At 41.9% G+C, this 26210-nt stretch overlaps 1 long non-coding RNA gene across 2 annotated transcripts in view; it reads left to right on the forward strand.

Annotated features, from left to right (window-relative positions):
- Positions 1 to 23953, forward strand: part of LOC309390470 — a 29398-nt gene extending 5445 nt beyond the window's left edge. Inside the window, exons 3-5 of one of the 2 annotated variants that reach the window (XR_014175133.1) lie at positions 6935 to 6985; positions 11466 to 11626; positions 22584 to 23953. This is a non-coding gene — a long non-coding RNA (uncharacterized lncRNA). Of the gene's footprint in view, positions 1 to 6934; positions 6986 to 11465; positions 11627 to 12793; positions 12981 to 22583 lie in introns of those variants that run through there. The other variant, XR_014175134.1, reaches the window with a different exon arrangement.
- The last annotated feature ends 2257 nt before the right edge of the window (positions 23954 to 26210 follow it).

Raw genomic sequence — 26210 nt, forward strand, 5'->3', positions numbered from 1 at the left:
ACGAACCAAGCTGTTCATGGCTTGGATAGACTATAAGAAAGCGTTTGATTCAATTCCCCACAGCTGGATCAAGAAATGCCTGAAAATCTTTGGCATCAGCAGCAGCATACAAAAATTCATGGAAACTTCAATGAACCTCTGGAAAACGAAGCTTATGGCTAATGGAGAAGAACTGGGTGAAGTTGAAATTAAACGAGGCATTTTCCAGGGTGATTCCCTTTCACCCCTATTTTTTATACTCTCAATGCTACCACTGACAACCATTTTGAAGAAGGTGAACTGTGGATACGAACTTGCAAAGAAAGGACTGAAAATTTCACACTTGGTGTACATGGATGATTTGAAGCTGTTTGGTAAAACAAAAGCTGAACTGAATTTATTAATTGAAAGCACAAAAGAATTTAGCCAAGACATTGGTATGCAGTTTGGAATTGACAAATGTGCAACAATGGCAACCAAGGCAGGCAAGGCCCTAGAAGATGATAGAATACAACTTGAGAATGAAGAAATGATAAAGGCAGTAAAACCAGAAGAAGGCTACAAATACTTGGGGATTTTGGAGGCCTCTGACAATGCATAATAAAGTCAAGGAAGTAACTTCAGCCAAGTACATTCAATGAATTCGCAAGATATCAAAGTCCAAACTGAGTGGAGGAAACATCATAAAAGTCATAAATACCTGGGCTATACCTGTAATTCTATACTCTGCAGGAATAATTGACTGGACCCAGATGGAGTTGAACAATTTGGACAGAAAAACAAGGAAGCTTATGACAATGAATCATGCTTTGCACCCTAAAAGTGATATTGACCGATTATATCTACCAAGAGCAGAGGGTGGTCGAGGACTCCTACAAGTAAAGCAGACTGTGGAAGAAGAAAGACATAGCTTGAATGATTACATCCAGAAAAGTGAAAACCAATGATTAAGGAAATAAATAAAGGAGACCTTTTGAAGACAACTAAGTCAAAAGCTGAATATAAGAAAGAAGTAATTGAGAAGCGAGCTGAAAATTGGAAAAGCAAAGCTATGCATGGCCAATACTTGAAAAGTATTCAAGGCAAAGCTGACCAAAAACTAACTTGGAACTGGTTAAGATCAGGAGTACTGAAAAAAGAAACAGAAGTCTTTATTTTGGCAGCTCGGTTTGTTTTTTTTGGATATGTATTTAATTTCTTTTTAACTTTTGGGATGTGTGTTTTTTAATGTTGTACGCCGCCCTGAGTCCTTTGGGAGAAGGGCGGCATATAAATCCAACAAACAAACAAACAAGCTCAAGAACAAGCCTTAGCCACAAACTTCATGAAGGCAAAAATTCAATATGTTACCACCAACAGCAAATGTCACCTCTGTAATGAGAAAGATGAGACAGTTGACCACTTGATCAACGGGTGCAGCAAAATTTCACAAACTGACTACCTACAACGCCATGACTGCGTTGCTAAGATCATTCACTGGAAATTGTGCCAAAAGTTTGGATTTGAGTACAGCAAAAACCACTGGGACCATCAGGTTGAGAAGGTTTTAGAGAATGAGAAAGTCAAGATCTTGTGGGACCTCAGAATCCAGACTGACAGGCACTTGGCCTACAACACAACTGACATAACAATAATTGAAAAGAAAAAAGTATGGACATTGCAATACCTGGTGATGCACGAATTGAAGATAAACAGCAAGAAAAAAATCACAAAATACCGGGACTTGCAAATTGAGGTTGAGCGACTGTGGAAAAAGAAATCGAGTGTTGTCCCAGTTGTAATTGGAGCCCTTGGAGCAATACCTAAAGGACTACCTACTCGCTATTTGGAAATTCTAAATTTACCTGACTTGAACATTCTGACTCTACAAAAAACCTCTCTACTTGGAACAACTTTTATACTCCGACATTACCTTAACAGTTCCTAGGTCCTTGGTTAGGACTCGAGCTGTTGAGTTACCAACCAGCCCCAAAGGCTGTGAATCTCACCAAAGATTAACCAAATACTAATACTACTACTACTAATAATAATAATGCTGCAAAATAATAATAATAATAACAACAACAACAATAATAATGCTGTAAAGAAATTGCGCAGACTGATTATAGATTGCGGCATAATTCAGTAGCACAAATGATCCACTGGAATTTGTGCAAAAATTATAATATTAAAACAACAACAAACTGATGGGAACATAAGCCTGAAAAAGTCACCGAGAATCATATGGTCAAGATCCTGTGGGATTTTTGTATACAAACGGACAAAATACTGGCACATAACACACCAGACATCACACTGATTGAGAAAAATAAGGTTACAATCATAGACATCGCAATACCAGGTGATAGCAGGGTTGAGGAGAAGGAACATGAAAAAATCACGAAATACCAGAATCTAAAAATTGAAATTCAACGATTATGGCACAAACCAGCAGTGATAATTCCAGTGGTAATCGGCACACTGGGAGCTATTCCAAAAGCACTGGAATTACATTTAAAACAGTTAAAACTTGACAAAATCACCATCAGTCAAATGCAAAAAGCTGCACTGCTTGGATCTGCACGTATATTACAAAAATACGTTACGACGTCCTAGGCCCCTGGGTGGGGCCCGACTAGTAATCAATGCCAAATCCGGCGAATCAACTGGCCGCTGTGATATAATCGTATAATAATAATAATAATAATAATAATAATAATAATAATAATAATAATAATAATAATAATAATAATAAAAAATAATCATCTACTGGTCATTATGTAAAAATATGACTTACCTGTATCCAGAAAGTCAATAAAAACGGATCGTCTTTTGGAGCACAATATGCCAGAGATCACGGTTGTAGAGGGCCGAAGTGTACAGTTTATTGATATCGCTGTTCCTGGAGATGCCAGAGTCAAAGAAAAAAAACTGGAAACAAATCACGGAATATCGCGACCTGGCCATCGAAACTACATGGCTATGGATGAAGCATGTCACAGTGATATCCATTGTCATCGGGGCACTTGGCACCATGTCCAAGAATTTTACAAGATACCTCCACAAATTGCAGCTTCCTGCAATAACAACAGCGGAGCTGCAAAAAACTGCGCTACTCGGAACTTCTTATATTTCAAGAAGCTACTTGGTTGATCCCTAGGACGCTGGTGGCAAACTGTATCAACCATTAGCACCAGTCACTGGTATTTGTGATGCATTTTTGAATGTTCAGTTGGCTGAGTTTCATGTTTCATGAATAAAGTATATAATAATAAGTGATGGTGATGATGATAATCAGATAATATAACAAGATCTGGCAATGGCTAAGAGCAGGAAAGTTGGAGAAAGAGACGGAGGGGCTAATTCTGGCTGCAGAAGACCAAGCCTCAAGGACAAATTATACAAAGCCAGAATTGAGAAGACAGCAACAGTCAGTAAGCGCCACCTATGCAAAGAAGCTGAAGAAACAATGGACCACTTGGTAAGCTGCTGCAAGAAGATCGCACAGATCGACCACAAGCAGCGGCATGACAAAGTAGCAACAATGGTATTGCTATCTATCTATCTATCTATCTATCTATCTATCTATCTATCTATCTATCTATCTATCTATCTATCTATCGTCTATTTCTATCTTTCTATCTATCTATCATCTATCTATCTATCTATCTATCTATCTATCTATCTATCTATCTATCTATCTATCTATCATCTATCATCTATCTATATCATCCATCCAATCAATCAATCAATCAATCAATCTATCAATCTATCATCTATCTATCTATCTATCATCTATCTATCTATCATCTATCTATCTATCGTCTATTTCTATCTATCTATCTATCTATCTATCTATCATCATCATCTATCTATCATCTATCTATCTATCTATCTATCATCTATCTATCGTCTATTTCTATCTATCTATCTATCTATCATCATCTATCATCTATCTATATCATCCATCCAATCAATCAATCAATCAATCAATCAATCTATCTATCTATCTATCTATCTATCTATCTATCTATCTACTCTCTGAGCGTGCTTATTTTCTTGCAGACGTTTCATTATCAAACTAGGTAACATCATCCGTGCTAGAAGAGAAGGGGGTTTGTGGAGAGGAGGAGGAGGAGGACAGTGGGGTCCTTGGTGCTTTCTAAGCTTGCTTATTTTCTTGCAGACGTTTCATTACCAAACTAGGTAGCATCATCAGTCTAGTTTGGGTAATGTAATGCCTGCGAGAAAACAACCAAGCTCACCAAGGACCCCTCATGATGTTGGCCATCGTGCCAGCCTCAGGGCCTTGTGACCAGGAAAAAGAGGTGGTCCAGACTGCTGAGACCACATTCTTTGAAACTGGGGGAAAGTGAGGAGAAGGACAAGCTGGAAGGTCCAAATTGAGAAGGACTGGGTCAGTTCCTGTTTTGAGGCTTACTCTTGAGAGGAACTGCCAGTCAGATGTGCTCGAGGAAGTAGGTGAGAGGAAAATGAGGGCACAAGCCACTTAAAATGGAAGTCTCACCCATGATCACAAGGAATTTCCCTGCCAGTTTAATAACATGAAGGCAACAGAAGAGAATATTTGTAGGGCAGGGTTGAAATGAGGAGTCTTTTGTGCTCTCTGAGCTTGGTGGTTTTCTTGCAGACGTCTCATGATCCAACTAGGTAACATCGTCAGGGCCAGAAGGGAGAGGGGTTTGCAGAGAGGAAGAGGAGGAAGAGGAGGAGAACTGTGGGTCCTTTGTGTTTTGTGGCAGACGTCTCATGATCCAACTAGGTAACACCATCAGTGCCAGAAGGGAGAGGGGTTTGCAGAGAGATGGAGGAGGAGGGGGAGGACGGCAACAACTGTGGGGTCCTTGGTGCTCTCTGAGGTTGGCTGTGTCCTTGCAGACGTTTCATGACCCAACTAGGTTATATCATCATGACGAACACAAAAGTTTGATTCTGAAAGCCAGCACAAGGTGTGAAGAAACGGAGGGAGGCTGAAGAATGGCAGTTCCAGAAGGGGAAATGGACACAAAGGGATTTTCTGGGGACATGAGAGTCTCTGGAGGCCAAAAAGTTGTGGGACAAGGACAGATAATCCCAAAATCAAGGTTCTGCCAATGACCCACTGAGCCTGGACAATAGGTTGGACAGTCATTTGACTGGGATGGCATAGTCTCCTGCCTTGAGCAGAGGGTTGGACTAGAAGACCTCTGAAGCCCCTTCCAGCCCAAGGAGTCTATCTTTCATAGGTTGTTCTCAATTTACAAGTGTTTATTTAGTGACTCTTTGAAATTACAATGGTATTGAAAAAAGTTAATTATGACCCTTTTTTAGGACCATTTCAGTATCCCCGTGGTCATCAAAATTCAGAGTCTTGTCAATGGACTCATATTTATGTCGGTTGCAGACCTTCTGACAAGCAGGATGGAGGAGCCAGATTCACTTAACGACCATGTTGCTAACTTAACGACTGCAGTGATTCATTTAACATCTGTGGCAAGAAAGGTTGTAAAATGGGCCAAAACTCCCGTTAACAACTGTCTCACTTAAAGAATAGAAATGTTGGGCTCAACTGTGGTCGTTAAGTCAAGGACTGTCTGTAATAACAGAAGAACAGACTTGGAAGGGACCTTGCAGGTCTTCTAGTCCAACCCCCTGCTCAAGCAGGAGACCCTACACCAGAGAAATTGTGGGTCCAACGTCTTCTTAAAAACCTCCAGTGTTGGCTCACCCGCAACCTCTGGAGGAAAGTTGTCCCACTGGTGAATTGTTCTCACTATTAGGAAGTTTCTTCTTAGTTCTAGCTTGCTTCTCTCCTGATTAGTTAGTTTCCATCCATTGCTTCTTGCCCTATTGTTCCATTTATAAAGCTGAATTACTTGGCTATCTGCTGGTGAATGGAGGGTTCAAATTGGAGACTCCCAACTAGAACAGAATAGAAATAGAATAGAAATAGAATAGAAATAGAATAGAAAAGAAATAGGAATAGAATAGAAATAGAATAGGAATAGAATAGAAATAGAATAGAAAAGAAATAGGAATAGAATAGAAATAGAATAGAAAAGAAATAGGAATAGAATAGAAAAGAAATAGGAATAGAATAGAAATAGAATAGAAAAGAAATAGGAATAGAATAGAAAGAATTGAAATAGAATAGAAATAGAATAGAAAAGAAATAGGAATAGAATAGAAATAGAATAGAAAAGAAATAGGAATAGAATAGAAAGAATAGAAATAGAATAGAAATAGAATAGAAATAGAATAGAAAAGAAATAGGAATAGAATAGAAATAGAATAGAAAAGAAATAGGAATAGAATAGAAATAGAAAAGAAAAGAAATAGGAATAGAATAGAAAGAATTGAAATAGAATAGAAATAGAATAGAAATAGAATAGAAAAGAAATAGGAATAGAATAGAAATAGAATAGAAAAGAAATAGGAATAGAATAGAAAGAATAGAAATAGAATAGAAATAGAATAGAAATAGAATAGAAATAGAATAGAAATAGAATAGAAAAGAAATAGGAATAGAATAGAAATAGTATAGAAAAGAAATAGGAATAGAATAGAACAGAGAATAGATTAGATTAGAATAACTGAGTTGGAAGGGACCTTGGAGGTCTTCTAGTCCAACCCCCTGCTTAGGCAGGATACCCTACAACCAGTAGCAGTGTGGAAACTGAGCTAGCTGGTCAGACAAAGAAACTGTCATTATAGATGAACCTTTTTCCTCTGGTTAGTTTTGATAGATATGGAGATCTCAACTGCTTATTGAAGGTTACTAGCGTTAGTATCAGAAGTGTAGTTCTTTGGGACTTCCCTGGAGAAGATACAGCGGTTAAGCAGAACACAGTAAAATCGGTAATTCTAGAAGCTTTTGAACTCAAATCTGGGCAAAGCTCCATATTCATTTCATTTTGGGTGGGTTTTTTTTTTGTGCCTCATTTCCGCCCTACCTTTTTTCTAACAGGAGTTCCAGATGGTTTGCAAAATGCCCCCTTCTTCCCTTGTTATCTCCAATAACTATCAGGTAGGTTAGGCCGAAAGTATTATTTTACTGTACCACTCAACGCTCCCAAATCCAGCTGGGGCGAGTAAATGTGCTTTGCTAGGCAACTGAGTAATAAATGCAAGGGTAAGTAATTCTAAAGTCATTTTGTAATGTCTGTGGAAATTCTCACTCATCCAGAGCATGGTTCTCCCAAAGGGACTTTTTCAAAAGGGCAACTGAACTTGCTTGGTTTTCCCCTTGAAGACCTTTCGCTTCTCATCCAAGAAGCTTCTCCAGTTCTGACTGAATAAAAGGATGTATATTCCTTAATCATCTGGTCATTAGTACTCTCTCTGAGAATCGTTGAGGCCGCTTGGAGTTTTATCTGTGACCTCAGGGTCAGCTGAAGAGTGGAAATAGAACATTGAACAATAGAGTTGGAAGGGATCTTGGAGGTCTTCTAGTCCAGCCCCCTGATCGAGTGGGAGACCTTATACCATTTCAGGTAAATGGCTGTCCAGTCTCTTCTTAAAGACATCCTGCGTTGGATTTCCCACAACATCTGGAGGCAAGATGTTCCACTGGTCGATTGTTCTCACTGTTAGGAAATTTCTCCTTAGTTCTAAGTTGCTTCTCTCCTTGATTAGTTTCCATCATTTTCTTGTCTTGTCTTATGGTGCTTTGGAAAATAAGTTGACTCCCTCTTCTTTGGGGCAGCCCCACAAATATCGGAACACTGCTATCATGTCACCCCTAGTCCTTCTTTTCACTAGACAGACTTAAATTAAATGGGTGTGGAGCTTTCTTGGAACTGCTGAAAGGACCGTGTAGTAGATCGGAGATGGATGATGTCGCATTCCTCCCACTCCGTTGAGGGAGGGCTGTTCAATTTATACATAGATGCCCTCTTTGACCCCCTCTTTCAAACCAGCGGTACTCTCTGTCCAAAATGTGGACTTTGCTGTCTTCAAAAAATAGAATAGAATAGCAGAGTTGGAAGGGACCTTGTAGGTCATCCAGTCCAACCCCTGCCTTAGTCTTTCAAATATAGATGGACTTCTGGGTCTTGTCCAGCATGGGGTTTGCTCTCCTATGTTCCTTACCAAACGAATTCAGCCCAAAATTTCTGTTGCTAAGTGAGACATTTGTTCAATGAGTTCTGCCCTGCTTTAGGACCTTTCTTGCCGCAGTTGTTAAACGAATCGTTGCAGCATGGTTGCTAAGTGAACCGGGCTTCCCCATTGACTTTCCTTGTCAGAAGGTCGCAAAATGTGACCCCGCGGACACCGCAACCGTCATAAATACATGTCAGTTGTCAAAGGCCTGTTTGAATTTTGATCTTGTGACGGGGGGAGGGAGGAGGGGGGGATGCTGCATTGATCCTAAGTGTGGAAAATGACCGTAAGCCCCATTTTTCAGTGTTGCAACTTCAAACGGTCACTAAATGAACTGTTTGTAAGTTTAGCACCATCTGTATTCCTTTTGTAGTGCATTCCTGACCTTTTAATGCTCTTTGTGACACATCTGTCTGATTCATATGTAGTAGTTTAAGGAGAGGATCTGCCTTCTTATTTGCCATGTGAGTGTTTGCAGGAACATTTCCAAGCCAATTCATGGAACGGAATTTGCTTTGCTATCAAGTGCAAAAACGTTTTAAATTTTAACATTGGAGGACCATGATTTTTTTTTAATGCTTTCTACAGAACAATACTCAGAGGGTACTCATACTTTGCTAACTCCCCAAGATTGTGCTGCCTGAAAATTATTCAGTCAAGAAAGGTTAAAACATTGCCTAAACAAATGACACACAACTGTCATTCTATATCATCACGCAGATATCCAATGAGTAACTTGAAAACTTGCCTTGAAATGTTTGTGCATGATGAACCAAGTGCAAGATGCAAATAAACTGTTCTAAATTTTTTACTCATGTTTTTCCCCACAAAACATTTCCCTGAAGCTAAAGTGTAAAACATTTCCCTGAAGCTAAAATCTGCTTTTTCCTTAAAAAAAAACATACATACTTGTTGAGCATTTTTGGTGGGGGGAAGACAAATTTATTGTTGTCTTTGTTTCTTTACATTTCGATCCAACCATTTCTTTTGATTTTTTATCTCCTTCCTTTAAATTTCTAGGACACCATGGTGAAAAATAATGATAGAATAGAATAGATTAACAGAGTTGGAAGGGACCTTGAAGGTCTTCTAGTCCAACCCCCTGCTCAGGAAGGAAACCTTATACCACTTCAGACAAATGGATATCCAACATCTTCTTAAAGACTTCCAGTGTTGGGGCATCCACAACTTCTGGAGGCAACTTCTGTTCCACTGATTAATTGTTCTAACTGTCAGGAAATTTCTCCTCAGTTCTAAGTTGCTTCTCTCCTTGTTTAGTTTCCACCCATTATTTCTTGACCTGCCTTCAAGTCCTTTGGAGAATCGCTTGACTCCCTCTTCTTTGTGGCAACCCCTGAGATATTGGAAGACTGCTATTGTGTCTCCCCTAGTCCTTCTTTTCATTAAACTAGAGCAGGGGTCGGCAACTTTAAACCCTCCAAGACCCATTTGGACCCATTTCCCATAGAAAAGAAAACACAAAACCCTCCCTGTGACTGACTATTTCCTGAGTGGCCATAAAACTAACATATGTAGTTGAATTACATGTTCTGTTGTTTTCTGAAACTTTTCTTTCCTTGGATTTATCTATAGTTAGGCTACTCAATCAATCAATCGCCTGCCGGCAGGTGTCTTACATTGACAGTTGTGACAGATATTTTGAGTGACAGGGAGCCGCAGGGGAGGGATGAAAAGAGCCACATGTGGGTCTTCTACCCAGAATCACACCTGCTTTAGTGGTTCTGCTTCACCATTAAACCATCTTTCCAAGCAGCCTCCATGTTTCCAGTGTATTGGAACCAGTGGTGGGTTTCAAATTTTTTTAGAACCTCTTCTGTAGGTGTGGCCTGCTTTGTGGGAGTGGCTTGCCAGCCATGTGACTGGGTGGGCGTGGTGAACATAAAATGTGGTGAAACTCACTTAACAACGCTCTTGTTTAGCAACCAAAATGTTGGCTCAGGAACTCTGGCATTTGAAGCACGCAAGACTTAAAGCTGTCAAGTTACAAGACCCTTGCACCCCTAACCCTTTAGAAAAAAATACCCCAGGGATGTTCAAACTTGAGAGCTTTAAGACTTGTGGACTTCAACTCCCAGAATTCCTCCTCCAGTCATGTTGGCTCAAGAACTCCGGCATTGAAGTGTGCAAGTCTTAAAGCTGTCAAGTTACAAGACCCTTGCACCCCTAACCCTTTAGAAGAAAATACCCCAGGGATGTTCAAACTTGAGAGCTTTAAGACTTGTGGACTTCAACTCCCAGAATTCCTCCTCCAGTCATGTTGGCTCAGGAACTCTGGCATTGAAGTGTGCAAGTCTTAAAGCTGTCAAGTTACAAGACCCTTGCACCCCTAACCCTTTAGAAAAAAATACCCCAGGGATGTTCAAACTTGAGAGCTTTAAGACTTGTGGACTTCAACTCCCAGAATTCCTCCTCCAGTCATGTTGGCTCAGGAACTCTGGCATTGAAGTGTGCAAGTCTTAAAGCTGTCAAGTTACAAGACCCTTGCACCCCTAACCCTTTAGAAAAAACCCCCCAGAGGTGTTCAAACTTGACAGCTTTAAGACTTGTGGACTTCAACTCCCAGAATTCCTCCTCTCGCTCTTCATCTTGATGATGTCCGGACAGGTGGGGGGAGGAAGCTGGAACCGGTTCTAAACGGCACGGTAGATTTGTGGAACCTCTTCTATAGAAGAGCTTAGAACTGGCAGGAACCCAGACCTGATTGGAACTGAATCCAGATGTACATGTCTTCCAACAATACCACCAGGAAATCTCAGGGCTATAGGCTAGAATGGGGAGTTGACTGAGATTTTAGGATTTTTTAAAAAAAAAAATCATATAGCAATAGCACTTAGACTTATATACCCCTTTGCAGCCCTCTCTCTAAGCAGTTTACAGTGTCAACATATTGCCCCAAACAATCTGGGTTCTCAGCTCCACTACCTCCTCCTCCTCCTTGCTCTTCAAATGCAAATATCTGCAACATTTAGTTAATTGGTTTGATTTGATAGGGCTACTCACTCCAGAGGATTCTGGATAAGCTTTGAACAGAAACAGTGCTCTTACGACAGATCGTGATTTTGTACCATTTGGGGTCTTCATTTCCCCCACATTTCAGTCGGAGCATATTGGAGCCCTCTTAACCTGCGTGTAAATTGGTGGAAAGCAAGAAATTTGCCCTCTGTGCATTTTCGCTTCTCTTCCTGGTGAGAGGACAGGGAAAGAAAATATACACATCATTAAATTAAGAGCTAAACAATGGGCGGTCTTCATTCCTTCCGTGTGCAAAGAACATTTATTTTTTTTATTTCTTCAGTTTAAGGTTAAACCTATAATTGGCCTTTCGGTCTCATATTTGGCTCTCGCTCTTCAGCTGGTTATACAATCAATCTTTTGTCTCATAGGTGCCTGACCATGGTGGTCTACATTGATCATCGAATAGAAGCTCTTGAGTCCTATGGACCCCATGCCCACATGACGTGACGCCGTCTTCAGCCGCTTTTGGCTGTTGCACCCATTAATGCAAACTCTGGCGGCAGTGTGGATATTTTTCAAGAACAGGCAAGTGTCCTAAAGCTAAGGGTTGTCTTGGGCTAATCAAGTGCCAGGCATTTGCATCACCTGCATAATACATAAATTTAGATTTATTTAGAGAGCCAGTGATGAATTGAAGGATTAGGTAGATAGATAGATAGATAGATAGATAGATAGATAGATAGATAGATAGATAGATAGATAGATAGATAGACAGATAGACAGATATAGAGATAGATAGATGATAGATAGATAGATAGATAGATAGATAGATAGATAGATAGATTAGATAGAGAGAGAGAGATATGAGAGAGAGAAGATGAATGGATGGAGCGAGACAGATGCCTAGAAAGAGATACATAAAGATGAGAGAGAGAGAAGTTAGATAGATTAATAGAGATAAATAGATAGGTATGTAGATAGATAGAGATAGATAGATAGATAGATAGATAGATAGATAGATAGATAGATAGAGGTAGTCATGGATGATTTATAGATACAGCCTAGAGATGGATGGATGGATGGAAGGATAGACAGATATAGATAGATAGAGGTAGTCATAAATGATTTATAGAGGCTAGAGATGGATGGATGGATAGAGAGAGGATAGATAGATATAGATAGATAGAGGTAGTCATAGATGATTTATAGATAGAGGCTAGAGATGGATGGATGGATAGATAGGATAGATAAATAGGATAGATAGATATATATAGAGGTAGTCATAGGTGATTTATAGAGGCTAGAGATGGATGGATGGATAGAGAGAGGATAGATATAGATAGAGGTAGTCATAGATGATTTATAGATAGAGGCTAGGGATGGATGGATGGATGGATGGATGGATGGATGGATGGATGGATAGATAGATAGATAGGATAGATAGGATAAATAGTTAGAGATAGACAGTGGTAGGTAGGTAGGTAGTAGGTAGAGTCATCAATAGGTGATTTATAGATAGATGCTAGAGATAGATGGGTGGATGGATAAATAGATATAGACAATGATAGATAGATAGATAGATAGATAGATAGATAGATAGATAGATAGATAGATAAGGCGTGTGTATGTATGTGATTTCTCAACCATATCAACTTTAAGACAGGTGGACTTCAATTCCCAGGTGCGCGCGCACACACACACACATACACACACAAATGATGCTACTCTGTCTTTCCTTTTCCCCTCCCCCAGGGAGAGTATGTGGGTGATACACACTTGGCAAAAACCTTTCGGGTCACGTATCTCAGTTGGCCCCCCTCCAAACTGATTATGGCCGTGGGTTGCGAGATGGGAGATGTGGTAGTAATGAATGAAGAAGACAAGGACCCTCCTGCTGTGTGCCCTCCATTCATAATGCTGATAGTTCGGTCCTGAATTGGAGTACTAGTTTAGTTTAGTTTAGTTTAGTTTATTTAATTTATAAACCGCCCCCTCTCCCCGAAGGGACTCGGGGCAGTGTACAAACAATATACAAAAAGAATAACAAAGCAACACACAAAACCAGACAAACCAACTTAAACACACAGTCCGTACAAAACCAAACTATTTTACAAAAATTAAAACAGTACCATTAAAACCAATTTAAAACCCCAAAATTTAAAAAATTTAAAATGCCATCCAGGAAGGTCAGGATTCAATTATACTATATTTTGCTTTCAATTACAATTGAGCCAGGCCAGCTAATTTGAACAAGTGGGTCTTGAGTTTCTTACGGAAGTGGGACACTTCTTACTAGTGGGACACGTCTTGTTTCTGGGGATAAAGTCAATAGCAAAATCAAAATGGCTTTTGAATAGCACATCAATGCATAATCTATCTATTATTTGTTAACACAGATATGAAAGTTTCTCTTGTAGATGTGGATTTTTCACTTTACTTATAAAGGGAGAAAATGTCAAGCACATTTCCCCAAGGCTTTTTATTCTACTTGCCAACTTTAAAAGCACAAAACAAAACTATTGCAAACTGAAAATGGAACCCTGTGACGAGCGATCCCTTACCAGGATTATCTATATTTTAAAAATTGAGAAACATCCGTTCTTTGGTGTTCTTATTTATAACCATTTTCCCCCTGAACTTCAGAAATTGCCAATTCATCCCAACATATGTTTGGAATTTTCAAATAGGTCAGACAATTTTAATTGGAAATATCGTCCAGGCAAAAATAGATTTTGGCATTGCTTTTAACCTTACAACAGTAATGTTTTTTTTTTTATGTAGCTTTTCTCTGCTTTCTTCTCTTATTTATTTATTTATTTATTCAATTTATAGGCTGCTCCCTCTCCACAAAGGGACTGGGGGCGGCGTACAACTCAATATACAAATATATCTCTGTAATTCCACTCAGTTATTTGACAATTAACTCAACTGGGACTTAATTCCTGGTGACCCAGTTTAGCATTGCACAACCTTAAGAATTGACTTACACCCTCTGGCCCAGGGCTTGGCAAACTTAAACCCTCAAAGAGCCATTTGGACCCGTTTCCCACAGAAAAGAAAACACCGGAAGCCACAAGACGCTTCCCGTGCCTGACTATTTCCCGAGTGGCCACAAAACTAATATATGTAGTTGAATTAAGCATTCTGTTTTCTTCTGAAAACTTTTCTTTTCTTGGATTTAACGATGTTTGGCCTACCAGGGGTTGAAAAGCTCAAGAAATCACGTTCCAGCGGGTGTCGCACATTGGCGGTTGTGATGCATATTTTGAGCAACAGGGAGCCGCAGCAGAGGGATGAAAGAGTCATATGCGGCTCCAGAGCTGCGGATTGCTGACCCTTGAACTAGACCTACCCAGTTCCTGCAACCGTTCTTCATATGTTTTGGCCTCCAGTCCCCTAATCCTCTTCGTTGCTCTTCTCTGCACTCTTTCTAGAGTCTCCATATCTTTTCTACATTGTGGCGACTAAAACTGAATGCAGGATTCCAAGTGTGGCCTTACCAAGGCCTTATAAAGTGGTATTAACCCTTCACGTGATCTTGATTCTATCCCTCTGTTGATGCAGCCTAGAACTGTGCTGGCTTTTTTTGGCAGCTGCTGCACACTGCTGGCTCCTATTTAAATGGTTGTCCACTGGGACTCCAAGATCCCTCTCACAATTACTATTGAGCAAGGTACCACCTATACTGTACCTGTGCATTCCGTTTTTGTTGCCTAAATGTAGAACCTCACTTTTTTCACCATTGAATTTCATTTTGTTAGATAGTTGAATGGATACAGGCAGTCCTTGACTTACGACCACAACAAAGCCCAAAATTTCCACTGCTAAGCAACACAGTGGTTAAGTGAGTTTCGCCTCATTTTACAGCTTTTTTTTGACATAGTTGTTAAGTTAGTAACATGGTTGTTAAGTGAATCTGGCCATTGACTTTGCTTGTCATAAGGTCGCAAAAGGGGATTGACATGACCCTGGGACATCGCAACCATCTTAAGTAGAAACCGGTGGCCAAGCATCTGAATTTTGATCCCTTGACCATGGGGATGATGCAACGGTTGTAAGTGTGAAGAATGGTCACACAGTGGAGGAACTGTTGTAAGTCGAGGACTATCTGTATATTTACTTTATTCACTTATTTTGTCAAGCATGAATTAGATAACAGATATGTATAAACATAATTATGAATACATGAAATGAATGTAAGAGGTAGTGGACACCAAACAAATGCTTGTAAATTGAGAATTACCTGTACTGCGAAGGAATCTTATTATTGGCACTTATGGACAATGAACTAGAAGAGACCCGTGGCAAATTGATTGGGTGTAGGTTAAATGCATCATTGTGGACACAATGATGGGAGGAAAATGGAATCCCCATGATGGAGGAATGGATGGTGAAAATGTCAGGATTAATGTAGCAAGGTCAAAACTGACATCGTTTGGCCATAGGGAAAAAAATAAAAATAAAAGCTTTTCTGAAAGACTGGGAATCTTGTGTGATACTTACTTGCGTGGACTTTTTTGCTGAAAAAAGAAAACCACAAATTGATGATTTATGGATTTGAAGATTAAAATGGCCGTGGATTAAACGAACAGGCAGAAGAGACATATAGTATCCAGGTGGGAGGAAAGCCTACAAGATTGTAATAATCTGTTGAAAAGAAGGTTGAAAATAATCATATTTCTAACCTTCCTTCCTTCCTTCCTTCCTTCCTTCCTTCCTTCCTTCCTTCCTTCCTTCCTTCCTTCCTTCCTTCCGTTCCTCAATATCAACCTTTCACCCTCCCTCTCTCTTCCTTCCGTTCCTCAACATCAGCCTCCCTCCCTTCCTATCTTCATACCTTTCTCTATATCAAAACTTGACAACTTTAAGAGTTGTGGACTTCAACTCCCAGGATTCACTTCTGGGAGTTTTATTTATTTATTTTTATTTAATTAGCGCTTCTAGACCGCCCCCTCTCCCAAAAGGGACTCGGGGCGGTGTACAGTCCATATCAAAAACATCATAAATAAAATTTAAACAATTAAAATTATTAAATGGATAAATACATAAATAAGAGGAGGATAAAAATAGACAGAACTGTAATTGCTAAGTAAATAATTTAAAATATACAGAATTTAAAACCCCAGTGTCCTCTAAAATTAAGTCCCCTAAAAAACCAGTAGGAAATATATATGCCAGGAGGTAGACGTTAAAAATTATGCCAGGCCAGCCAGTCGGAACAGGTGTGTCTTCAGTTTCTGCCGGAAGGAGCGGAAGTCAATGGTGGTTCTAATGTCGGGGGGGGAGGTCATTCCAGAGGGTTGGGCCCATCACAGAGAAGGCCCTACTCCTTGGTGTCGCCCGTTGGCATTGCCTAGTGGACGGCACCAGGAGAAGCCCCTCCCTGTGAGAGCGAATTGGCCGCAGGGATGTGTGTGGGAGGATGCGATCCCGCAGGTAACTAGGCCCTATGCCATGGAGCGCTTTAAAGATGGTGGTCAAAACCTTGAAATGCACCCGAAAGACCACAGGTAGCCAGTGCAGCTCGCGCAGGAGAGGTGTTACGTGGGAGTACCTAGTACTCCCCATGACTGCCCGCGCGGCTGCGTTCTGGACTAGCTGCAGTCTTCGTGCGCGTCCCAAGGGAAGCCCCATGTAGAGAGCATTACAGTAGTCCAGACGAGACGTCACCAGTGCATGAGTGACCGTGCGTAGGGCATCCCGGTCCAGAAGGGGGCGCAATTGGCGCACCAGGCGAACCTGGTGGAATGCCCCCCTTGCCACGGCTGCCACATGGTCGTCCATTGACAGCCGGGCATCTAGGAGGACGCCCAAATTGCGCGCCCGTTCCACAGGAGGCAATTGTTCGCCCCCTATGGCCAGCGATGGAGTCAGCTGACTGAACCGAGGTGCCGGTAGCCACAGCCACTCAGTCTTGGAGGGGTTGAGTTTGAGTCTGTTGTCCCCCATCCAGACCCCGACGGCTTCCAAACACCGGGACATCACTTCGACAGCCTCGCTGGGGTGATTTGGGTTGAGTTGAAGTCCACAAGTCTTAAAGTTGCCAAGTTTGAAGACCTCTGCTCTATATCTTCCTCCCTCCCTCCCTCTCTCCCTTTTCTTTCTGCTTTTATTCTGTGAAAAATTATTAATACATATACATTAAATAAACGGAGGGTTGCTTGGTAACCTAGATATTTGTTCCAATAGTAGAGAAATTACTTAAGAGTTATAATTGGGTTCTAGGTATTTCATTACCAGACTAACATCTGCAGGACACCCAAAAGCCAACAAACATTTGCCTAAATTTTGGTCCCAGTTCTTTCACACTCAGGCAACTTTGCATGTTGCGATTGTGTGGCTATTTCCTTCATTATTATTTTTTTTTAAAAGAGGCAAACGGCACCACACACTTTGTGGGTGGCAGGAAGGGGAAGACACTCAGAACGATGGCAAAAGTCTCTGTTATATAAAGATGACACATGAATCAAATCACTATGATGGGACTGGTCATGCATCGGGATTCCAACATGAAGTGTACTCCCCAGTGTTTCTCAACCTTGGCAACTTTAAGATGTGGGGACTTCACCTCCCAGAATTCCCTTGTCAGCATGGATGGACTTCACCTCCCAGAATTCCCCAGCCAGCATGGATGGATTTCACTCCCCAGAAATCCCTTGTCAGCATGGATGGACTTCACCTCCCAGAATTCCCCAGCCAGCATGAGTAAACCTTAGCTCCCAAATGCTAGCTGGCTGATTCTGGGAGTTGGTCCATGAACCTTAGAGTTGGCAAGGCAGAGGAACATTTGAAGCAGGATGGATAGATGTTCAACGCAGCATTCACAGACATGGGAGAAAGTCTATTCTAGCGAGCAGTGACGTGCGGTGAGGTTAATGGCTGGGGAGGCTGGTGACGTCATCAGGAAGGCGGGGAATGGGACCACGTGTGCTGGAGGCACACATTTCTGCCTCCGCCCTCCGCAGCTCCCGGGAGCACACAGACGGAGGTAGGCAGAATGGCGCCGATCCGATCCGGCGGGCGAGCAACCAAGTATCGGGCTGCCTCGCTCCCTCTTTCGTCCGCCCGGATCGCCTCGGTGTCGCTGTGGCTACCTCCGTCTGTGCGCGCCCGGGAGCTGCGGAGGGCGGAGGCAGAAATGTTGGCCCTCCACAGCTCCCGGGCGCGCACGGACGGAGGTAGCCACAGCGACACCGAGGCGATCTGGGCGGACGAAAGAGCGAGCGAGGCAGCCCGATCCTCGGTCGCTCGCCCGCCGGATCGGCGCCATTCTGCCTACCTCAGTCCGTGCGCGCCCGGTAGCTGCGGAGGCAGAAATGTCGGCGTTTCCGGATGACGAAGACACAAAAGCGACTGTCACCTGTCGCTTTCGTGCCTTTGTCATCTGGGAGCGCCGACAACATTTCTGCCTCCGCCCTCCGCAGCTCCCGGGCACGCCCGGACGGATGTATAATATTATAATATTATACAGATATATATAATATTATATACTATTATTTCATGAAGAGAGGTGAGGCTCTGCCTCCCTTGACTGCACGTCACTGCTAGCGAGTGCCGCACCAAGCAAGGAGGTAAGAAGAGCTCGGGGTTTGCTGGGCAGCTGGGCCAACGTGAAAATCCACTTCCTGAAACTGGGCAGGGATCCTGGAAAACAATCTGTGGAAGGTGATGTCAGGGACCGGTGGTTTTCTAGGGAATTCCCAACCATGCGCTGTACACGCCAGGTGCACACCGGATCATCTTTTGCAAAGTAACTAAGGCCACTAGGTGGTTTCTGGTGACCACACAAAAAGTCCGATCAGGTTTCGTGGCATCAGCCCTCTTGACTTGCCCTTCTGTCTCCTTTTCATTTCCTTGTCTGATTTTTTTTGTCTTCGGGGTTTCCCAGTGATTTCCTACCGAGCAACTAAGCACAGAGTTTATTTTCCTGAATTCAGCCACGGGTCCCTTAAGTGCTGCCCTCCTCAGAGCACACAGCAGGCTGACCGTTTGCCAATATGCGCACAAGAGCAGGGAGGGGGCATCTCCTTCCCCTTCTCAGCCCAACTAAAGCACATAAAAAGTTTTGATAGCCGCAGGGCATTGCACCCCCTGACCCTCAGATTTAAACGTCTGATTTAAATGGGGGCTGCCAGGCTCAGGTTGGGTGGGTGGGGGATAATTATTTAGATTGCGTTTGATTTGCAAGCTGTCCTAAGGTCGGGCTTTTCAAAACCACAGACAAATTACTTGCTGTTTAAATCAGCACTAGAAAACCCTAATTAGCTATGTATGAATTTGCAGTGCCGTTCCCATCTCTTCCCCCCTTCTCCAGAATTTAAATAACCGTACGCTGTAATTTTCATAATCAGGAAGGAGCAATTATTTCCCGTTTGGATCTGTCTGTGTGTGCGTGTGTGAATTGGGATGACCTTCCGTGCTTTGCATCTTGGGTGTATCGAGGGATAAACTCGAGGGTGTGGGGAGGTTCCTTTTTTCCTATCACTGCTGTTTTGGATTGAGGGGTTTTTCTCTCTCCAGGGGCTGCCCTAGCTGTTTCCCTTTTCCTCCTCATCTGCCAGTTAGGGTTGAACGAATGTGTTACATATTGACAGCCAAGAAATAGGCTTTGGCAAGGAGTTACCTGTGGTTGCCTAACATGGATGGGGAGATCGCACAGTGGGTACCTACTACCGACCTGCACGCTATGCCAGGAACCCCGACCAGCCTCCCCCCCAGAGGTGCCCATGCGCGAATGGGAAAGGCCCAAAGCACCCTGCTCTAGGGTGCACATTGACTTTGCAGGCCCCGCGCACGGGCAAACTTTCCTCGTAGTTGTGGACGGCTACTCGAAATGGCCAGAGGTAGTCCTCGTGAGCACCACAACGGCAGAGGCGGTCATGAATTCTATGCGTCCTTCCCCCCACGCATGCGCGCAAGACCTCCCCCTGCCCTTGGCACAGTACACCTGTTCTTTCACCCTCCCCAGGCTCCAAACCCTTTCTAGGAGCCTGGGGAGGGCAAAAACGGCCTCCTACCCTGGAGACTGGAAACGGCCCGTTTGCTGACTTTCGGTCGGCCCAGAAGGTTCGTTTTTCGCTCTCCCCAGGCTCAGAGCCTTTCTAGGAGCACGGGGAGGGTGAAAACAGCTTTCTGCATCCCCCCCCCCCTCCCCGAGACCCACCGGAGGCTGAAAACAGCCTGTTTCCCGAGTTCTGGTGGGCTCAGAAGGCCTGAAAATCAGCTGGCTGGCATGCATATGAACGCCGGAGCTGAGCTCAGGTGCCCACTGATATGGCTCTGTGTGCCACAGGTACTTTTTAAAAAGGCAACTGCATTTTCTTTATTTTATCCTAAAAACAAAGTCCAGTTGCCTTTTGAAAAAAACAAAAACACACCATTGCAGTAAGTTAAGATGCTTAAAAGTTAGCTGGTTGATACCTGGATCACGATTCTCCAACACACAGGAGCAAGAGTGCTTGTTGTGCCATGCTAAGCTATTTCTTCTCTTTTTCCTCTTTTTTTTAAAAAAAGTAAGATGAGATGAGATCTTGAAAGTTCCCAAGGTTGATGCTATATTGAACTGGGAGTTTAGCTGTTGTTGATTTCTTCCTGGAGATGAATTCAGTGATGGGGATTTGAGATCAAGACTTTGCAGAATAACACTCAAGTTGGAAGGGACCTCGGAGGTCTTCTAGTCCAACCCCCTCTTCAAGCAGGAGACCCTATACCATTCCAGACAGTTGGCTGTCCAATCTCTTTAAAATCTCCAGCAATGCAGCACACATAGGTTCCGGAGGCAGGCTGCTCCACTGATTAATTGTTCTAACTGTCAGGAAATTTCTCCTTACTTCCAGGTTGCTTCTCTCCTTGATTAGTTTCCACCCATTGCTTCTCGTCTTGCCTTCAGGTGCTTTGGAAAATATATTTGACCCCTCTTCTTTGTGGCAGCCCCTCAAATATTGGAAGGCTGCTATCATGTCTCCCCTAGTCCTTCTTTTCATTAAACTAGACCTACCCAGTTCCTGCAACCGTTCTTCATAAGTTTTAGCCTCCAGTCCCCTAATCCTCTTTGTTGCTCTTCTCTGCCCTCTTTCTAGAGTCTCCACATCTTTTCTACATCGTGGTGACCAAAACTGAATGCAGGATTCCAAGTGTGGCTTTCCCGAGGCCTTATAAAGTAGTATTAGCCCTTCACGTGATCTTGATTCTCTCCCTCTGTTTATACAGCCTAGGATTCCATTGGCTTTTGCCTACAGCTGCCACACACCACTGGCTCATATTTAAGTGATTGTCCACTAGGGCTTCAAAATCCTTCTTGTTGTTAATTACTGTTCAGCCAAGTACCACATATAGTATACCTGTGCATTTGGCTCTTTTTTTTGCCTAAATGTAGAACCTTACTTCTTTCACCATTGAATGTCATTGTTATTTTTTGAGAGAAGAAAAAAAAAACATACTTTTCCCCTTACGGGCATGCATTTAACTTGGCAGGACATTCTTAGCTCTAAAACCGAATGATCTCAATGATAGGACTTTTGAATCAACTTCTAGCCTAGACTCATAGCGGTTTATGGTTTGTCAAGGGTGTGGAATTCAGTTCAGGAACTGACATGTTTTCCCCCCAACCCCCACCCCAAGATTAACATTTTCTCCTTTGTTTTATAGTATCTTGAAAGTTTGGGTGGTTTTTCCTACTGGTATAAATATATCCTTTGCAACAGTTTTTCCCTTCTTGCCCCACTGTAAAATAACTGCTGCTTTAAAATTTATAGGACATTTCTGAGCGAAGGCAAATCCTCGCCGCCGTAATTATGTGTAAAATTAAATACTGCATTTCTTTCTTATATTTCGCAGTCATTATTCCGAGTAGAAAAACTTCCTGTTTCCAATCTATTTTGACTCCTGTTACTGATTCCAGCCAATTTTTAATCCTTTTCCAATACTTTTTAGCCTCCTCCCAAGTCCACCATGTGATAATTTGTTCCGTGTACTGATTCACATTTCCAACATTTTACGGAATAAATTAATACCAAGCGAAGATGAAATAAGAAGAAAGGTTATGGACTGTGCCGAAATGGACAAATTAACAAAAGAAATCCAGGGAAAAGAAGAAACAAAATATTATCAGATATGGGATAAATGGTATAGGTGGATGGAGGAAAGAAACAAGGCTCAACGAAAGAAGTCAATAAAATCCAAATATAGTAGTTAAGGAGAATTAACATATATATATATATACACTCAAGAGAGTTAAAATTTACTAGAGGTAATCACCCAATATAGCAGATAGATGAGTAAAATAAGAGGATTAAAAATGGTGAAATGCAAATGAAATATAACTAGAAGGGGAAATAACATGAGAATTGTATCAATTGGTAATTGCTATTAGAAAGAACAGGAAGTTCCTCTTCGTACTGTATTGTGTAAATGTAGTGTACGTCTAAGTTTTGTGTGTGTGTATTTTGTATGTTTGTAAATAAATAAAAATATATATTAAAAATTTTTTTATAGGACAATTGGTTTAAACTTTACCATGTAATTTTATGCATTTTCTTATCAGAAAGAAAATCCACTGGAAGGCTGATTCCTGGAAAGCTGCGTGCATCAGATAAGAGCTGGTAGAAACATAATTAAAAGTTTTGCAGGATTTTATCGAGTTCCTTTTTTTCAGATGTTCAAGCTTCTGTTTCACTTTTTATAAGTCTTGTAAAAGCAGATAAATTTCAGACATTGGCCTTAGTAGATATGGAGATATGAATCGAAAGAGATATTTGAACGTTCTCCAAAATCTGTGGATTGCAGCTAAAGATAAAAATATTAAATGACTTGCCAATAAAAGAGGTCGAGATCCACGGGGAATATTCCAATTTAATTTCCAACATTTTTCTTGGCAACTTCAATGTTTGGTCCAGGAGAGCAAGGAACAAATTACGTATTAGTGGCTGTGGTTAGACTTCTTTTCTTCGTGATTTGGCCTCACAATAGTGATTCTTGGCAATCCGCCACCTCTGAAGTATTTCTAAATTGGGATATCTAATACTCATTTGTTTCTGGAAAGCTTGCATTTACTTTTCTGCTTTAGTGACTGCAGCAGAAAGATTTTCCAAGAACAGAGGGAGATGTGAAGAGTCAGCTTTGAGTCAACGCTCAGAAATTCTTGAATTCAAGAATTATTTATGACCTAGTGAAGGCGATTTTCATAGAAGGATGAGGTATTTTCAATGTATTTTCTTCCATAAACTTGCCTGCGTGCTACTTTTAAGGCAAGGTTTCCCAACCTTGCCAACTTTAAGATGGGTGGGCTTCAGCTCCCAGAATTCCCCAGCCAGAATTCTGGGAGTTTAAGTCCACCTATCTTAACCTTGCTGAATCTGGAAAACCTTGCCTTAAAGGATAGGCAAGGAATTTTGGGAGTTGAAGTCCACCTGTCTTAAAGTTGAGGAGTTTGGAAAACCTTGCCTTAAGAGTAGGCAAGGAATTCTGGCGGTTGAAGTCGAATTTTGATCATGGGAATGCTGTGACATTGATGTGTGAGGACTGGTTTTAAATCACTTTTTTCAGTGGTGATGTAGCTTCAAATAGTCGCTAAATGGATGGTCGTAAGTCGAGGACTAGCTGATATGGAAATACTACTTTAACTAATAGTGTTATGAACCTCAACAATAATGGGTGACTCTATCAACCCTTGTGGGGTCGATTTTGACCACTTTAACAAATCCTACTATCATATCATATACAAATCCTGCTTGACACGTTCAGATGCTTCAACCAGACCTAAAATTTTCTATAAAGGAAGAAAGAAATGGGTCTAATTTAACTAATTTCATTTTGACAGTTAGAACAATTAATCAGTGGAACAGAAGTTGCCTCCAGAAGTTGTGAATGCCCCAACACTGGAAGTCTTTAAGAAGATGTTGGATAGCCATTTCTCTGAAACGGTATAGGGTTTCCTGCCTCCAAGGTCCCTTCCAACTCTGCTATTGTATTGTATTGCATTGATAAGGTAAATAAAGTTGTTACACATATTATGCCTAGACACTATAGGTTGTCCTCCTCTTACGACCAAAAATTCAGCCCAAAATTTTCATTGCTAGCAAGAAAGTTTTTAAGTGTGAGTTTTGCTTCATTTTACAAGCCTTCCGCAACAACTGCAGTCGTGAAGTTAGTCGCCCGGTTGTTAAGTGAATCTTGACTTTGCTTGTCAGAAGGTCGCAAAAGGGGATCACATAACCCAGGGACACTGCAACCGTCATAACTGTGAGTCAGTTGGGCCGAAGATGCTGCAACAGGTGTCACTGTTTTTAGTGTCGTCGTAATTTCAAATGATTCCTAAACAAATGGTTGTAAGTTGAAGGGTACTTGTATGCAAATTTTCACTACAGGTAGTCCTCAACTTACAACCCCAATTTATGTTGTTAAGTGAGACCTTTGTTAAGTGAGGTTTGCCCCATTTTATGACTTTTCTCACCACATTTGTGAAGTGAATCACAGCAGTTCTTAAATTAGTAACAAGGTCGTTAATGAATATGGCTTCTCCCATTGACTTTGCTTTTCAGAAGGTTGAAAAGGGGGATCACGCGACCCCGGGACACTGCAACCGTCATAAATGTGAGTCAGTGGTCAAGCATCCGTGACTGTGAAGATGCTGCAATGGTCATAAGCGTGAAAAATGGACCTACGTCACTTTTTTCAGTGCCGTTGTAACTTTGAACGGTTGCTAAATGAACTGCTGTAAGTCGAGGATTAGCTGAATACTGAAATAGTGCTATCTTGCACTATTTTTTAATGGAAAATGTGGGTAATTGGTTCCAACTCAACAGAAATAGGCAATGAAGAATTTTAAACATAGATTTCTGTATTGGCCCAGCAGGAGCCGTTGCAGCTGCCACCAGACTCCGAGAGTGAGGGTCCCTATGTGTCGGCTCAGGAGGATGTGGAGGACCCTGGACAGGGTTCCGACTGAGCAGGGATCGGAGAGTCTGGTCGGCCACCAGGAGGCTCCTGAGTCATGGAGCAGCGGTGAGAGCCAGAGGAGGGGGGCTCCTGATGCCATGCCTTGGAGCAGTGGGGAGGAGTCACGAGACAGTGAATCAGAGATCAGCAGGGAGTTCTTGGACGCCCGTTATCGCCGCGCCCATAGACGCAAGGAGCGTGGGCGCAATTATCGGCGGTAAGGGCTCTCAGCTGCTGATCAGTAGACTCCTCTTCAGGCTATAAAAGGGTTGACTGAGCATACGCCCTTTGCAGCAGTCAACAAAGAACTCCTGCAAGAAGTTTTGGTCTGGAAAACGTAGCAAGCTGGATAGCTGCTTTCGTGTCTTGTCATTGTGAGCTTTGTCGTGGTGGTTTACTGCCACGGAACTTTCTGTCTGTCTGTGAAATAAACCCTGTTAATTGGTATTGTTCCGGAGCGTGTTCTGTGTGGGCGAAGGAGGAAGGGGGGTCAGAACAGATTTCATATGTATATTAATGAAAAACAGGTAGTCCTTGACTTACAACAGTTCGTTTAGTGACAGTTGGAAGTTACAATGGCACTGAAAAATTGACGTACGACTGTTGCATCATCCTTGTGGGCTTGTGATCAGAATTCAGACGCTGAATTCTGGCAACTAGCATGTACTTCTGACAGTTGTGGCATCCTGGGGTCATTCCCCTCCTGCGACCTTCTGACAAGCAAAGTCAATAGGGAAGTCAGATTTACTTAACAACCGTCTTACTAACTTAACAATCACGTTGCTAACTTAACGACTGCCGTGAGTCACTTAGCAACTGCGGCAAGAAAGGACATAAAATGGAGCAAAACTGACGGAACAAATTTCTCATTCAGCAACAGCAATGCTGATCTCAATTGTGGTTGTAAGTCGAGGACTACCTGTACAGCAGTCCAGTTACACAAAGAAGAGGCTTATAATTTTAACTCTATGGTTCACAAGGTCGCAGCCTAATTATAGAATGCAGCAAAAAAGAGAGAAAAAAACCCAATTATAGCCCACATCCAGACATTTCAACATTCAGAGCTATTTCTCTGTTAAATTCAGACTGTAAGATATTTGCCTCAATACTGGCAGAACGACTCAAAAACAATTTTATTCACCCTGATCAGCTAGAATTGTATTTGCTAAAAATTGGAAAAATGAGAAAATACCAACGCAGGAGGAAGTTATTTAAAAAATAATGGAATGTGCTGAAAT

The sequence above is a fragment of the Natrix helvetica genome (genome assembly GCF_964273705.1).
Source record: "Natrix helvetica genome assembly, chromosome: 3".
Lineage (NCBI taxonomy): Eukaryota > Metazoa > Chordata > Lepidosauria > Squamata > Natricidae > Natrix > Natrix helvetica.